The sequence below is a fragment of the Physcomitrium patens genome, chromosome 5, assembly GCF_059467195.1.
Source record: "Physcomitrium patens ecotype Gransden chromosome 5, ASM5946719v1, whole genome shotgun sequence".
Lineage (NCBI taxonomy): Eukaryota > Viridiplantae > Streptophyta > Bryopsida > Funariales > Funariaceae > Physcomitrium > Physcomitrium patens.
Window position 1 is genome coordinate 20905203 of NC_143414.1, and position 14789 is coordinate 20919991.

The window sequence follows — 14789 nt, forward strand, 5'->3', positions numbered from 1 at the left end:
ATTTAACTTTTTGAATTTATTTTGAATTGTTTATGAAAAGAAAGATTATAGATACTACTCTTAGTGGAAGTGATAATAGATTTGTAACTATTGCAAATCTTCAAGAGCTTGTTAATACTCTAAGAGTAAAAGTCTTAAGTATTTTCAATATAAATCATAAAGATATTATTCTTATGCCTATAAAAGAAATTAATAATGAAGTTCAAAGTCTATACCAAAAATTTATACAATCAAGAAAAGCAAATAGATCAAATTTGTAACTATATTTAAAAAGATTTGTTATTACAAGTATAAGAGAAGCAAGGATAAGTATGCTTGAGAAGTTTGATAAAACAAGATCAAAGTTTTGAGGGTTTCTACAACAAATAAAGCTCTATCTAAAGTTGCATCTTTTCCAATATCTTGATGGATTTACTCAAGTTAGATTTATTGGAGTAATCCTTTCTAGAACTATTTTTTTTGGTTTGTACATTTGATGGAAAAAAATTCACAACTAGTTTGTGATTTAAGTTTATTCTTGAAAGTATTTATGGCTAAATTTGGAGAAAGTATTTGAAAAAGGTAGCAAAGATCAAGCTTATATTTTTACAACAAGGATCAGATTTAGCCACTATATATGTTATTGAATTCCAAAATCTTACCTGTAATATAGATTTGAATGACAAAACTCTTATCAATTAGTTTTGATATGGATTAAAAGATAATGTCAAAGATTTATTGTTGATAATTCCAAAAATAAATTCATTCAAGTAATTTATTACTCAAGCCATTGCATATAACAATCAACTCTTTAAAAAAAGCTAAGAATAAAGATTTGGTTGAAAAAATATAAGACAAGCCATAGCAAAACGTTTTAAGTTTTTAAAAGCTTACTTGTCTAGGCCAAAGCCTATGCAAATTAATACAATACATTTTAAACTTCTTATTGAGCAAGAAAAGGATCATTGTCATGTAGAAGGTTTATCTCTATATTGTGGAGAATCCAAATACATTGCTTAACATTATCCTAAGAAGTAACACAATCACAAAATGAGGAGTGTAGTTTCTAGAAAAAACAATATATCAAAAAACAAGTTTTTTTAATTACAATAAGATTGTGTGGTTGAAATCTTGCATAACACCTAGTGAAGGTCATATTCTCTTCTTAGATCCCTCATCTTATTTCACTATAGAAGTTTGTTTAGAACTAATAAATCACAAATCCTTATCCTTATTAGATTCAAGAGTGTTAACATGTTTTATAGATGAAGACTTTGTCAAAAAACAAGAGATATTGTTAGATAAGAAAAATAAATCCATACATGTAGAAGTAATAGATGGTCATTTGTTGTCTTTTGAAGATGTTATTTATTACACTATTCTTTTAAGGATAGTAATTAAAGATCATAATAGCATAATAATATTTAATAAGATAAGATTATCTTCTAATTTAGTTATTTTATAATTATTATGGTTAAAAAATTATAACCTTAAAATAGATTAGATTTCTTATTAACTTAATTTTTCTTATAGTTTAATCCAAAATTTTAATAGTCAAATAGAAATAGATAAACCTAGTACATCCAAATCCTTATTAGCAAGTACAAGAGCTTTCATGCATGTTGTAAAAAAATGTCATCTTTTGCTATATATGCCATGCTCATTTTTTATGGTGGAAAGTCTTTAGGTAATATTCTTAGCTAATATTAAGATTTTAAAGATCTTTTTGAAAAAAAAATATAGATATTCTTTCAAAGCATCATCCTATGATTATTTAATTGATTAAAAAGAAGAAAATCAACTACCATTTGGATAAAATATGTATTGACTTTTTTAAGGCATTTTTCATAAAAATAAATGCATCAAACTTTGCTATGGATGTAGTTTTATCACAAATGGGAGTAGATAATAAGCTTTACTTAGTAGCTTCTCATTCTAAGAATTTTTTTATAGTCAAGATTAATTACAAGATATATGATAAAGAACTTCTTGCAATTAAAGATTCATTTTAAGAATGGTGTCATTATTTGGAAGACACTTTTAGTTTAGTCATCATATATACAAATCACAAGAACCTCAAGTACTTCATGTTAGCACATATTTTGAATTGTTGCGAAGTTTGTTAGAGCATGTCTTTATAAAGATTTGATTTCAAGATCACTTATTAATCCAAAAAATAATAAGGTTTCTCAAATGCGTTTTTAGATGTTTTTATCTTATACCAAAAGAAGAACATGTAGATTTTGATTAACAAAGAGTTATTTTCTTGAAGCCAAAGCATTTTCATCTTTGAGAAATAAAAGTAAAATTAATTATTAGTTCAATCTTTTTCAAGTAAGTTCAATCGAACATGTCTTCAGATCTTTTTATTTATAATATTAAGAATAATAATATTCTAAAGTCTCATAATACTTCTAAATTTGAGTTTAAGAATAATCTACTCTATTTCAAAGAAAAATTATATATTTTAGAAGGCAAAGCACAATTATGTGTTCTTTAAGCTTATCATGACATTCCAAAAATCTATATCATGTAATAAGATGATTATATGGTGAAAAATGAAAACATGGATGTTGTTATAAAAGAAAATTTGATTATTTTGATTTGAGGCATTTATGTCCCTACAAAATGGATGTTGTTATAGAAAAGAGGCTTCTATTTGTTTTGTAGAGACATAAGTGCCTCAAATCAAAGTAAATGATATAAAAAACTAATATAGACATGTTTAAAAGAGAGTTATGAATAGATTCAAGCAAAAATTACCTCAAATTATCAAATATTAATATCTAGAGAGGATTAGTTGTCAACCTAGATTGAAATCAGATCTGAGGCACAAAACCACATACATATGGTGACTTTGGGGTTTTTTAATAAATCAAATAAAAGAAATTTGAAAGTACACTTTCATAGAAATTTTTGAGCATTGGTTTTTTTTCAATCGAATTAACATTTAATTTTTGGAAGATTTTCAAAGTTAGTTATGTTCTTAGTTGGATTAAACTTTGAAAAATAAAGTTATGTTTACAAAATTAAAGGTTTCTTAAGTTTTGTGGTATTTATATGAATAAATTTTGAATAAAGTGTTGGTGTGCTAGTTATAAATGTGTGTGCAAATTTTGAGGGTAATTGAATAGTTAGATCAAAGTGTGAAGGTTTTTGTGTGTTCAAATCTCAAAAATTAGAGTTTGAAGATTAGTAAGTATTTCTAAGATCTTTAGTAATTTGTTAATTGGATTTAAGTAAATGTTTTTTTATAGAGAGACTAAACTTGATTTTCAACAGTTTAGGTGAATTTTGAGAGCAATTCAATGGTTCATGAAGGAAATATTGGTGCTAGAAGTTCAACATTCAAATTGGAGTAAGAGGCCATTCAATACCTGACAGAATTTAGGATTGATCTTCTATTTGGTAAGTTTGATCTTCTTCAAATTTTGTGTGCTTATTGCCAACTTAGTTATTGAGAGGTGTGTAAAATCTAAAATAAGATCAATGATATAATTAATAGATATTGAAGTTCTAAATTTTCCTAAGATTATGTTAATTTGTCTAAGATTTGGTTTGGGATTTAAGATTTTTTTAGGATTTGGTTTAGGTTTCAATTAGAATTTGATACAAGATTTAATTAAGGTCCATTAGGATTTTAATTAGGATTAAAATAAGACTTGATTAAGATTTATTTAAGATTTTTGTAATATTTCTTTAAAATTTCTTTAGAATTTCTTTAGAAGTTCTTTAGGACTTTTACATGTTTCTTTTGTAGTTTTTTAAAGATTTATTTTGGATTTTATTAAAGCTTGATTAGCATCATTAAAGTTAATTAGAGTTTATTTCAGATTCTATTAGAGTTTTTAGGATCTTGATGTTGTAATTTCTCTTCTACCTTCTATATCTAGGTATCCAATGCATTCTCAAGTAATACTTCAGATAATATGACACTAGACATTTTGGATACAACTAGACTTCGGAATTAATATCTAGAGATTTTTGATAGCCTCGAATGTGGAAGGTAGTCAAAGAATTTATATAATTATGTGATATTTGTTCAAGATCAAAAATTCCTTGTCATCAATCTTATGGACTTTTTCAGCCATTACCTATTTCAAAACAACTATAGTCTTCCGTTTCTATGGATTTTATGAAGGATCTTTCACACTTAAGTTCATATAATTCTATTTTTGTGATAGTAGATTATTTTTTTAAGACGACACATTTTATACCATATATAAAATCTATCACATGTAAAAAAATAAAAAAGTTTTTTTTGACAACATCGATAACTATCATGGATTATTAAAAAATATTATATCAAATAAGAGAATTAAATTTGTATTAAGATTTTTGAGAATTCTTTTCAAGATTCTAAAGATGGATATAAAAATCTCTTTGACTTTTTATCCTCAAACTAATGAACAAATGTAATAGATGAATCAAATTTTGAAATAGTAATTAAGGTGTAATGTCAACTATTATCAAGATGATTGAATTTATTTTGTTATTTGTAGGATTTATGTATAATAATTTGATATATTCTTCCACTCAATAAATACCTTTTTTTGTCAATTATAGTTATCATCCATGACTTGATATTGTTGACTCTTCAAAAGTTGATAATCCTATGGCACAAGATTTGACAAATTGTTTGTGAGAGCTACATACAATAATGAAGGCACAATTAAAGGAAGCTCAAGAATGATAAAAGATCAATGCAGATGCCTATTGTAAGGAACAATTATAATTTAATGTAAGTGACAAGGTATGGTTACTTCATCATAATATTAGAATTACTTGTTTTTCTAACAAGTTGAACTATTATAGGCTTGGACCTTTTTTTATTTGTAAATAAGTCAATCTTGTTGTTTATCAATTATATCTACCAAATTCTATAAAGATCCATCATATAGTCTACGTATCTCTTCTATAACCATATAAGATAGTAAATATCTTAGGAAGAAGACAAATGCTACTTCCTTCTAAAGAATTAGATAATAAACAAGCATTTGAAATAGAAGAGGTTTTCAATTCAAGGTAGTGCCAAAATAGGTTAAAATATCTTATTCATTAGTACAATACCATGTTATAATTTGGCTACCATGTAAAAATAATATACATATATATTTAATATATAATTTATTATACAATGTAATAAGAATTATATTATTAGATTTTAGTTAGTTACAAAATTTGATTAGATTTCTATTTTGAAGTAGTTAATTTAAAAAGGCTATTATGAAAATTTATTTTATATTTATAATAATTTTTATATATTTAGAGCCACCTTTATTAGAAATTGGTGAGTCTTAAAATCTTATTTTATTTTATTTATTTGATATTTAAGATACATACTATATAAAATTTATTAAAAAAAGAATTAAAGAAAGATTTTTATGTAAAAAAGAATAGTTAGACTAATAATATGGATGAATGGAGATGGATGATAAAATGGCCATTCTTATTAATCAAAAGTTATGCCCAATGGACTTTAAGGAGGCTGCCCGAGGCCTTATAAGGAATTGGGGTTACTCTTTCAAACCCTTTCAAACATCAAAGATTAAGGTTGTCAAGTTTAGAATTTTGAATATGGTTTTAGTAAAAGTTTTGTATCATTTGGAGTTTTTTTTAAAAATGATATAGGCGCTCAAAGTTAAGGTATTGATTTTGTACCTACTATCACTCTTTGGAGTATAGCTTATGCATATATAGGATTTTTGAAGATTGGATTATGTAGTTAGAAAGTTGGTTTAAAAGGCTATATTTTTCATACAAAAATCAAAAGATTTGAAGTTGATTTAAAGGAACATTGACTACTTGAAGACAGTGCTTGCAAATTGAGATTTGTCGATGAACCAATTTCATGAAGGATTTGGTTTTAGCCATATCTTGGGTATTTGGACAGATCTTTGGCTAATTTTTTTCAAAAATATATTTTACAATATTTTTAAGATATATAAAAAAATAGTATTCACGTACTTGTAAATTAGAAATTAGAGTACCTGTTAGGATTTCTAAGATGCCAAATAATATGTAATAGATTTATAATTTTTTTTATAGTAAATCTTAAGGATAAATGCTATATTTTCTAGAAAAAAATTAAATGATTTGATTAAGAGATATGATATTCTAAAATTCAAAGAGAAAAAAGTTTTTTTTAAAAAAAAAATATTTTAAAAAGGATTTGCTATAATTTAGATATTTTATGCAAAGTTAAGGGATTTTTGGAAGCTAAGACTCTATATATAAGTTAAAGATGGAGATATAAAGCTATGAAAAAATTATGATATAAAGACGGATTTTTGTAAGGAGATTATGAATTTTCTTTGAACTTATGAAAAATCTAAGTTATCAGCAAATAGTTCATTGTGATTTGGTATAGCAAAGGATATTAAGGCATTTCTAGATGCTTTAGAAAGCTTTGTGTATAAAACTTTATGAATATAAAAGATTTTTATTATTAAAATATTTTTTTATATTATTATATTTATTTATCTTTTGTAATAAGAATAAATCACTTATTGGAGCTTAGCTAATAAGTTAAAGCTAAACTCTCTACAATTAATTACTCAATGTATTTTCACATAAAAAATCATGTTAAATGACAACAAATATGATATTAATAAACGTACATGAGAGCCAACAAAGAAACTTGTAAATGCAACAAAGAACGTTGAAGCTTTTCATTAATGATATCCATCAAAATCAAGATAAAGAGGAAAAAGATCCATGAAAGATGGTGATCGCTCCTCATAGAACTTATCTCTAGAAGAAAGAGTAATGTCATGAACATATATAGTTATTCCAATATTTATCTACATAATTAAGTAGAAATACATAAAAATAGATTAATTTCATAATTTTTATATATAAAGATAAGAATGTAGCCTTCTTCACTCTTATTAACACCTTTTTAATCTTTAGTCTTGTTTCAAGTCTTTTTAGTCTTTTTATCTTTATCAATAGCCATTCTAATTTAATATTATATCATCTTTAAGTGATTATCTAGTCTTCTTGAGTAATGTAAGAGTTTCTTGATATTTTAGTTCTTAAAGATTCATGTTCTTGATATCATCCTTGTTTCTAATTCCACCTTCATCCCTGCCTTTATTCTTATCTTTATTTCTTGTTTTTATTCCTTAAACTCACAATCAATGTTATTAATTTTTCTGTTATACTTTGGCCTTGCTATGAAATATTCAAGTTTCCTTGAATATAAAAAATCTATTTTAGTTTATTATTTTTTAATAAAAAAATCTAATAAATATGATTATATTGTGTTGTATTTTTTTTGATATTATTAAATATTTTAGTATTTAAAAAATATTTTTTGTAATTTTTTTAAGATAATGATTAGATTAGAAAAAAAAAAAGGTATTTCATTTCAATTCTTTAAATTAATTTTTTTAAGAGCCAAGATATTGATAATTATCTTAATTATAATGTTTTAAATTATAAATAACAAAAAATTTATTTAATTGATTGAATTTTAATTATATAATATTAAAAAATGATTTAAAGTATATAAAAACTAATATATTATTATTAATATTTTAATAATAAAAATATCCTTTTGTAATATCTGTAATAAACTATGTATATTATTTATTTGGTGGTTTATATTATTAATCTTTGAAATTTATATTTAAGAATATTATATCAAATAATGTTTGGAATTAAGCCTAAATTTTACATGTATGTATTTAAGGAAATGTTAAATAGATCTAGGTTTTTACTACATCAATCCACCTGTCTAAACCAGCATTGCATCTCCTAGTCCTACATCTCCATTCTTCCATTCTCAATCCTATTCTCAGAAGCTGTTCTCATTTCAATCTTTCCAACTCCATTCTCAGACTCCTTGTTCCATATCCCAAATAACTGTTCATGGATTGTTTCTCAGCAACACACTTACTATGTAAGAGGTCGAAAAATGGGAGGACTTCAATGCAAATTTTACATTAAGTTAGATGAGATTGAAAATCTATACCAAGTTCATGTCAAGTTGCATTGAACTGCATTGGATTCAATATTGCATTGTTACAATCTCATACAATCGAACTGCAATTTTTACATCCATTATTTATAAATCTACATCTAATATGTGTATCACAAAATTGTCTGGCGCATCTTCACTCGCTACCCCCAGCAGCTGCGCCTTCCATCGCCTCACTCTCTCATCTTGTCATTTTTCAGTTGCTCCTTCAACGATACTAACAAGGATAAAGAAATACTGCAACAGAGATGTAGGAATTCATAGTAATTACTATTGACAGTCACAACAGACGATAGGGATCTTCAAAGATCCTGAGAAATGACAATTTTTGATAATATTAAGTAAAGATAATAATATGTTTCATGATGTCAGCATGAAATCTAGTATCGTACATGAGAAGCATATATTAATTTTGTGAAGTGGTTGTACACCTGGTTGCAAATTTACTAGTTCAAAACTGGAATCCCTTTTTTCAAGGTTAAAATTTTTGGTCTCTACATAGAAGGTAAGATTCATTAGGTTTTGAAAAGAAAACACTCAAGCTCCACATTATAGAAAGTTATGCTTGTTTGAAATTATGTCCTAAAAATAAACTTTGTGAAGTAAATTACACTCAAAAAGGCCATTGCACACTCTTACATCATCTTGATGTAAGACAAAGCTTTCGTCTACTAGATCCTCAAAATAAGTCACACAAAAAATTAAAAAAGAAACTATCTAAGTTTTCCATAGTATCTATGTCTCTTGTGATGTCTTCAGAGAAGAATCTGTCTTTATAGATTGGTATAATTAGTGTCCCTGCTGTTGTTGTCTATACAATATTTTTAGCCACCTTGAAACACAACAAAAGAAAAGTATGTTCACATCAAACCAGATATATCAACATTGATCCAAAATGGTTCCCCACATTGACCTCCAAAGATGTACAAATATCTTAAAGCAAGATGTACAAATGTACTTGACTCAAAGCAAGTTGCAGTGCATAATAATACATTTGGATGGTTGAATACTAAAAGTAATTATGGTTTATAATGGTAATATAGACACCAGTTCCATTGTATATAGTAGCAAACATCTAAGGACTAGCTTACAAATTGGATGCATGAAATGTTCACTTTAGACAACTAAGGACTAATTCACAAATTGGGCATATGAAATGTTTTCTTTAGACAACCAAGGACTAGCTCACAAATTAGGCACATGAAATGTTCACTTTAGCTACTACCATTGTCATAAGGCTAGCTTTATTCATTTGTGTTATAGAAAAAATTCTATTATTCTTTCAAAGCTGTCAATTATCTGACTAGTTGAAACATCCAATCACATCTTTGTTTGTAGATAGCCACTCCAATTCAACACAAAGTTCGTGTTAAAAAAATGATCTACAAACAATTACTTAAGATAGAAGACTAGAGGTTGGAATAAAGAACTCGATTAAAAAGGTCAGAATGGAAACATTTACGGAGTATGAGAGTAGGAACCAAGTTGCAAGACTTGCAAGTACAATGATGGTTTAGAGAGATAGGTCGATTTAGTAAATTTTTTGATCTATTTAATATTTTCATATATATATAAAATCTCTTAGATATAAGATAAAGAAATAAAGATGTAATTTGATTAGATGTTAAGAAAGTAACTCAAGAAACTTAACAAATGCAAAGTGGTTGGAATCTTAAGTATCTTTAAGATTTAAGTTATTAAGACCAAATTGTTAGGATCCAAAGAAATTATAATAATAGTTTCTTTGCTTGTCAAGATGGAGGCTTTGGTGCAAAAAGTTGTGCTTGTTGTATCAAGGACATGAATCTTGAAGAAAGAAAATCCTCAATACACTCTTAAGTCAATGAAGAGAATTAGAAAGTCATTCAAAAGGTGATATAATATTAAACTAGAATGACTATTGTCAAAAGCAAAAAGATTAAAAAATCTTGAAACAAGACTTAGGACTAGAAAGGCATTGAGAAGAGTGAATAAGGCTTCACTCTTGCTTCCATATATACTCTTAACTAGGAGCTATGTGGTGATGTCCTATAGGACCTCAAAAACGTGTTGAATTTGTTAGTCACATGTCTTGATTTGTAAGGCAAGTTATCTATATATGCGCCACATAGTTAGCTTGTTCTTTAAGCTACTACACAAAGTTAATTTTTTCCACAAGCTACCAACATGTGGTTAAGTTGTTGGCCAAGTTTCTATACTATAAATACATCTAAAGTCAAAATCGTATCTATAAAGCATCTAAGAAGCTTTTCTAAAAGACTTTATGAAATTAATCTATATTTACCTACTTCTATGTAATCATATAAATAACTATTGAGGTAAATGTATATGTCTGTGACATTATCTTCCCTTTTAGGGACAAGTTCCACAAGGAGCGGTCATCAACTTTCATGAATCTTTGCAATTCTTTATCTTAGTTTTGATGGATGTCATTGATGAAAGGCCTCAACCTTCTTTGTTGCATTTGCAAGATTCTTTGTTAGCTCCCATGTATATTTGCTAATATCATATCCACACCAATAAACAAGATATTCAAACCTATTTTGATGCCACCTTGAATGAAAGACTTCTTCCACTTCAAATTCTTGATTATTATCTACTTCTATATGACGAGGTAGTATTTATCTTATTCTCGAGATATTCATTATCTTACACAAATCAAAAAAGGATACGTGAAATATAAGGTGGATTTTCATAAATTTCGGTAAATATAATTGATATGCAACAAACTTGATTTGTTTACAAATAAGAAAAGGTCGCAGCTTAAGATAGTCCAACTTATTATAAGGATGAGTAGTTTCAAAATTACAATGAAGTAACAATATCTTATCACCTATGTTGAATTGTGGTTGTTCCTTACAATAAGCATTTGTGTTGGTCTTTTTACATTCTTAAGCTTCCTTTAATTGTATCTTCATTGTTGCATATAGCTTTGACAAATGATTTACTAAATCTTCCACCACAGGATTATTAACTTTTGAAAAGTCAAAAGTATCAAGTTGTGGATGATAACCATAATTAGTAAAAAAAGGTGTTTGTTGAATAGAAGAATGTACCAAATTATTGTATGTAAACTCTGCCAATGGCAAAAGAGCTGTCCAATCATCTTGATGATAATTGATGGTACCTTAAATACTGTTTTAGAACTTGATTCACTTGTTCAATTTGCCCATCAATTTGAGGATGAAAAGCTAAAGAGAGCTTTATATCTACCTTTAGAATCTTGAATAGGGTTCTCTAAAATCTTGATACAAATTGAGTTCTCTTATCCAATATAATATCCTTTAGTAATCCATGATAGCGATAGATATAATCAATAAAAAGCTTAGCTATTTTTTTACCTGAAATAGATTTTGTACATAGTACAATGTGTATCATTTTGGTAAAACAATCTACAATTATGAATACAGAAACATATAAACTTGAACTTCAAAGATCTGTTATAAAATCCATAGAAATAAAAGACCATGGTTGTTTGGATATAGGCAATAATTAGAGATGTCCATAAAGTCAATGATAAGGAGTTTTTGATCTTAAACAAACATCACATGATTAAGCAAAGTCTTTTACTACCTTTCACATTTGTGGCCACTAAAAATCTCTTGATATTAGTTCTAAAGTCTTGTTGTATCCAAAATATCTAACTGTTAGAAAATCATGACAAACTTAAAAGACACGTAATTGTACCTTGCTTTCTGGAATATATAAGTAATCTTTAAAATATAATAGGTTTTTCTTAAATTCAAACTTTGAAGTATCATAGGACTTAGAGGAAGTATTCTTAATATTATGAATAAGAGAATCAAAAGACATATTTGATTGTATTTGCTTGACAAAAGTTGAATCAATAGTCAATGTTGATTTTATTCCTCAAAGATGAAAATGCTTGAGCTTCAAAAGAATCATTCTTTATTGATCAAAAGATACACCTCCTTCTTTTGATGTAAGATAAGAATGTCTAGAAAGGGCGTTTGATAGACCTTGTTGTTTTTCAGGTCAATAACTGATCTTGAAACTGAATCTGAATAAAAACATGCTCCAATAGGCTTGACGATGATTCAAAACACGTGCTCACATGAAGTACTTGAAGTTCTTATGATATGTATATACAAAGATTGGACTTGAGGCACCTTCTAAATAATGATGTAATTCTTAAAATGAATCTACAATTCTAATGAGGTCTTTATCATAGATCTCATAATTAATCTACAGTGGTAAAAATTTTATAGAATGAAAAGGTATTAGATATAGTTTGTCATCTGTTTCCATTTGTAACAATATGATACCCATAGCAAAATTTGACACATCTTTTTCTATAAAAAATACCTTAAAAAAGTCGATAGATTATAAGATTGATGCAGAAGTAAACTCTTTCTTTAAAGTATCAAATAATGCTTTTATTTCTTTATTCCACTCAAGTTTGTCTTTACAAGTCAAACGTATAAGTGAAGCTACAACTTGAAAAAATTTCTTAATGAAGATTCCATAGTAATTAACAAAGCCCAAAAAGTATTGCACATCTCATATTGTTCTTAGAATCTTCTAATCTATGATAGTTTGGACCTTCCTGAAATCCATCATAAAGCCTTTGTTGGAATTGATATATCCTAAAAAGTCAACTTGAGTAGTATGGAATACATACTTTTTCAACTTGGCATATAATCCTATATCTTTAAGTTTCTATAACATGCAACAAACATGATATTCATGTTCTTTTGTATTCTTAAAGTAGATTAGAATGTCGTCAAATTAACAAACAAAATAATCATCCAAAAACTCACAAAATCATCCAAAATTTGTGATCCGATCGATACATTTGTGAGTCTAAAAGGTATGATATTATATTCAAAATATCCATACCTAGTTCAAAAAGCAATCTTCCATTCATCTCTTTTTTTGATACGAACTAAGTTGTATGCACCTCATAGAACTATTTTGGTATAGATCTTTGCTTGATTGAGTTGGTTAAGAAGTCTTAAAATCAAAGGCAAAGGATATCTATTTTTGATGGTGATCTTATTGAGTCCTCAATAATCCACACACATCTGTAGAGATTCATCTTTCTTCTTCACAAATAAGATAGGAGCCTTCTCTAGAGATTTAGAATGGTGTATGAAGTTCTTTACAAACTTTTTATCAATATAATCCTTTAATGCAGCCAATTCATTTTACAATAAGCTATAGATTAGTCCAAATGGTAGTTGAGTTCCTTCTTGCAGATCAATTGAACAATCATATGGTTGATGCTTTTGATGAATAATCACATTTTTCTTTATAAAAACGTATTTGAATTCTTGATATTAGTTAAGAATATTACTTGAGATTTTTTCACCTTTAGAAATAGGCATAGTATATAAAACAAAAGATGATCCTTCTTTTATAGCATGCATGAAAGCTCTCGCATCTACTAGAAAAGTTTAGATATACAAGACTTATGTACTTCTACTTCACTAATGCAATCTTAGATTATACTGCTAAAAAATTTAAAGTTACGAGAAATTCAATCTATTTGAAGGTTATATTTTTCTAGCCATGACAATCCTAAAATTATTGGATTAGAAAAAAATCTTATTACATTAAATACAACTATTCTGTTATGATTTTTAATTGCTATATATAAAGGAATAGTCTAATGGATAATATTTCAAGAAGACAATGAATGACCATCTATGACTTCTACATGTACAGATTTAGTTTTCTTGACTAAAGGTATTTTTCAATTTTTGACAAAATCTTCGTCTGTAAAACAGACTAAGGCTCCTAAATCTAATAAGGCATAGAATTTGTGATTTTTAGGTCCTAAACACACATCTATTATAAAATAAGGTGAAGGGTCTGAGGAGAGAATATGACCTTTATTAGGTGTTGCACATGATTCCAACCACACAATCCCTATTGTAGGTGGAGAAACTTATTTTTTGACACATCATCTTCTTCGGTAATTTTACTCCTCATTTTGTAATTGTATTGCTTCTTTGGATAATATTGAGTAGTGTGTTTAGCTTTTCTACAATATAAACATAAACCTTCTTGGCAACGTCAAGTCTTTTCTTATTTTGTAAGAGATTTAAAACGTATTGTATTAATTTATATTGATTTCAGTCTTAATGAATATATTATAGAAAACTTAGGAGCTGCCACCATTATTTGATTGGTTCTTTTTCAGCCAAGTCTTTGTTCTTGATGCCTTTCAAATAATCAATTATTGCATACAATGGCTTGAGTAATAAATTGTTTCAAATATTTTGCTTTTAACATTGTTAATAATAAAGCTTTGATGCTATCCTTCAACCCATATTGAAATTGATTGATAAGTGCTTTGTCATTCTAATCCATGTCCCAAGCGAGGTTTTGAAATTCAGTAGCATATGTAGTGGCTGATTATGATCCTTATCATAAACATAAGAGTTTAATCTCTGCTACTCGTTCTTGATCACTTTCTCCATATGTAGCTGTAAACACTTCTAAGAATGAATTTAAATCATAAAGAAGTCGTGAGTCCTTTTCCATCAGAGGTGCAAATAAAAAAAAGAACACTTCTACATAGAAGTGTGCCTATGAAGCCGATTTAAATAAATCCATCCATGTACTAGAAAAGGTGTAATCTTAAGTAGAGCTTAACTTATTGTAAAAATCCTCAAAATTTTGATCTTGTTCCATCAAACTTCTTGGGCATACTAATTCTAACCTCTCTTAAGCTTGTAGAATCAAGACCTCCTAAATTTGGTTGTGAAGTTAATCAACTTATTTCCATCGACTGCACTACTTTTTGACGTAGACTCTATACTTCTTTCTTAAGTATAGAAGTAGTGCTTCTATAGTTAAT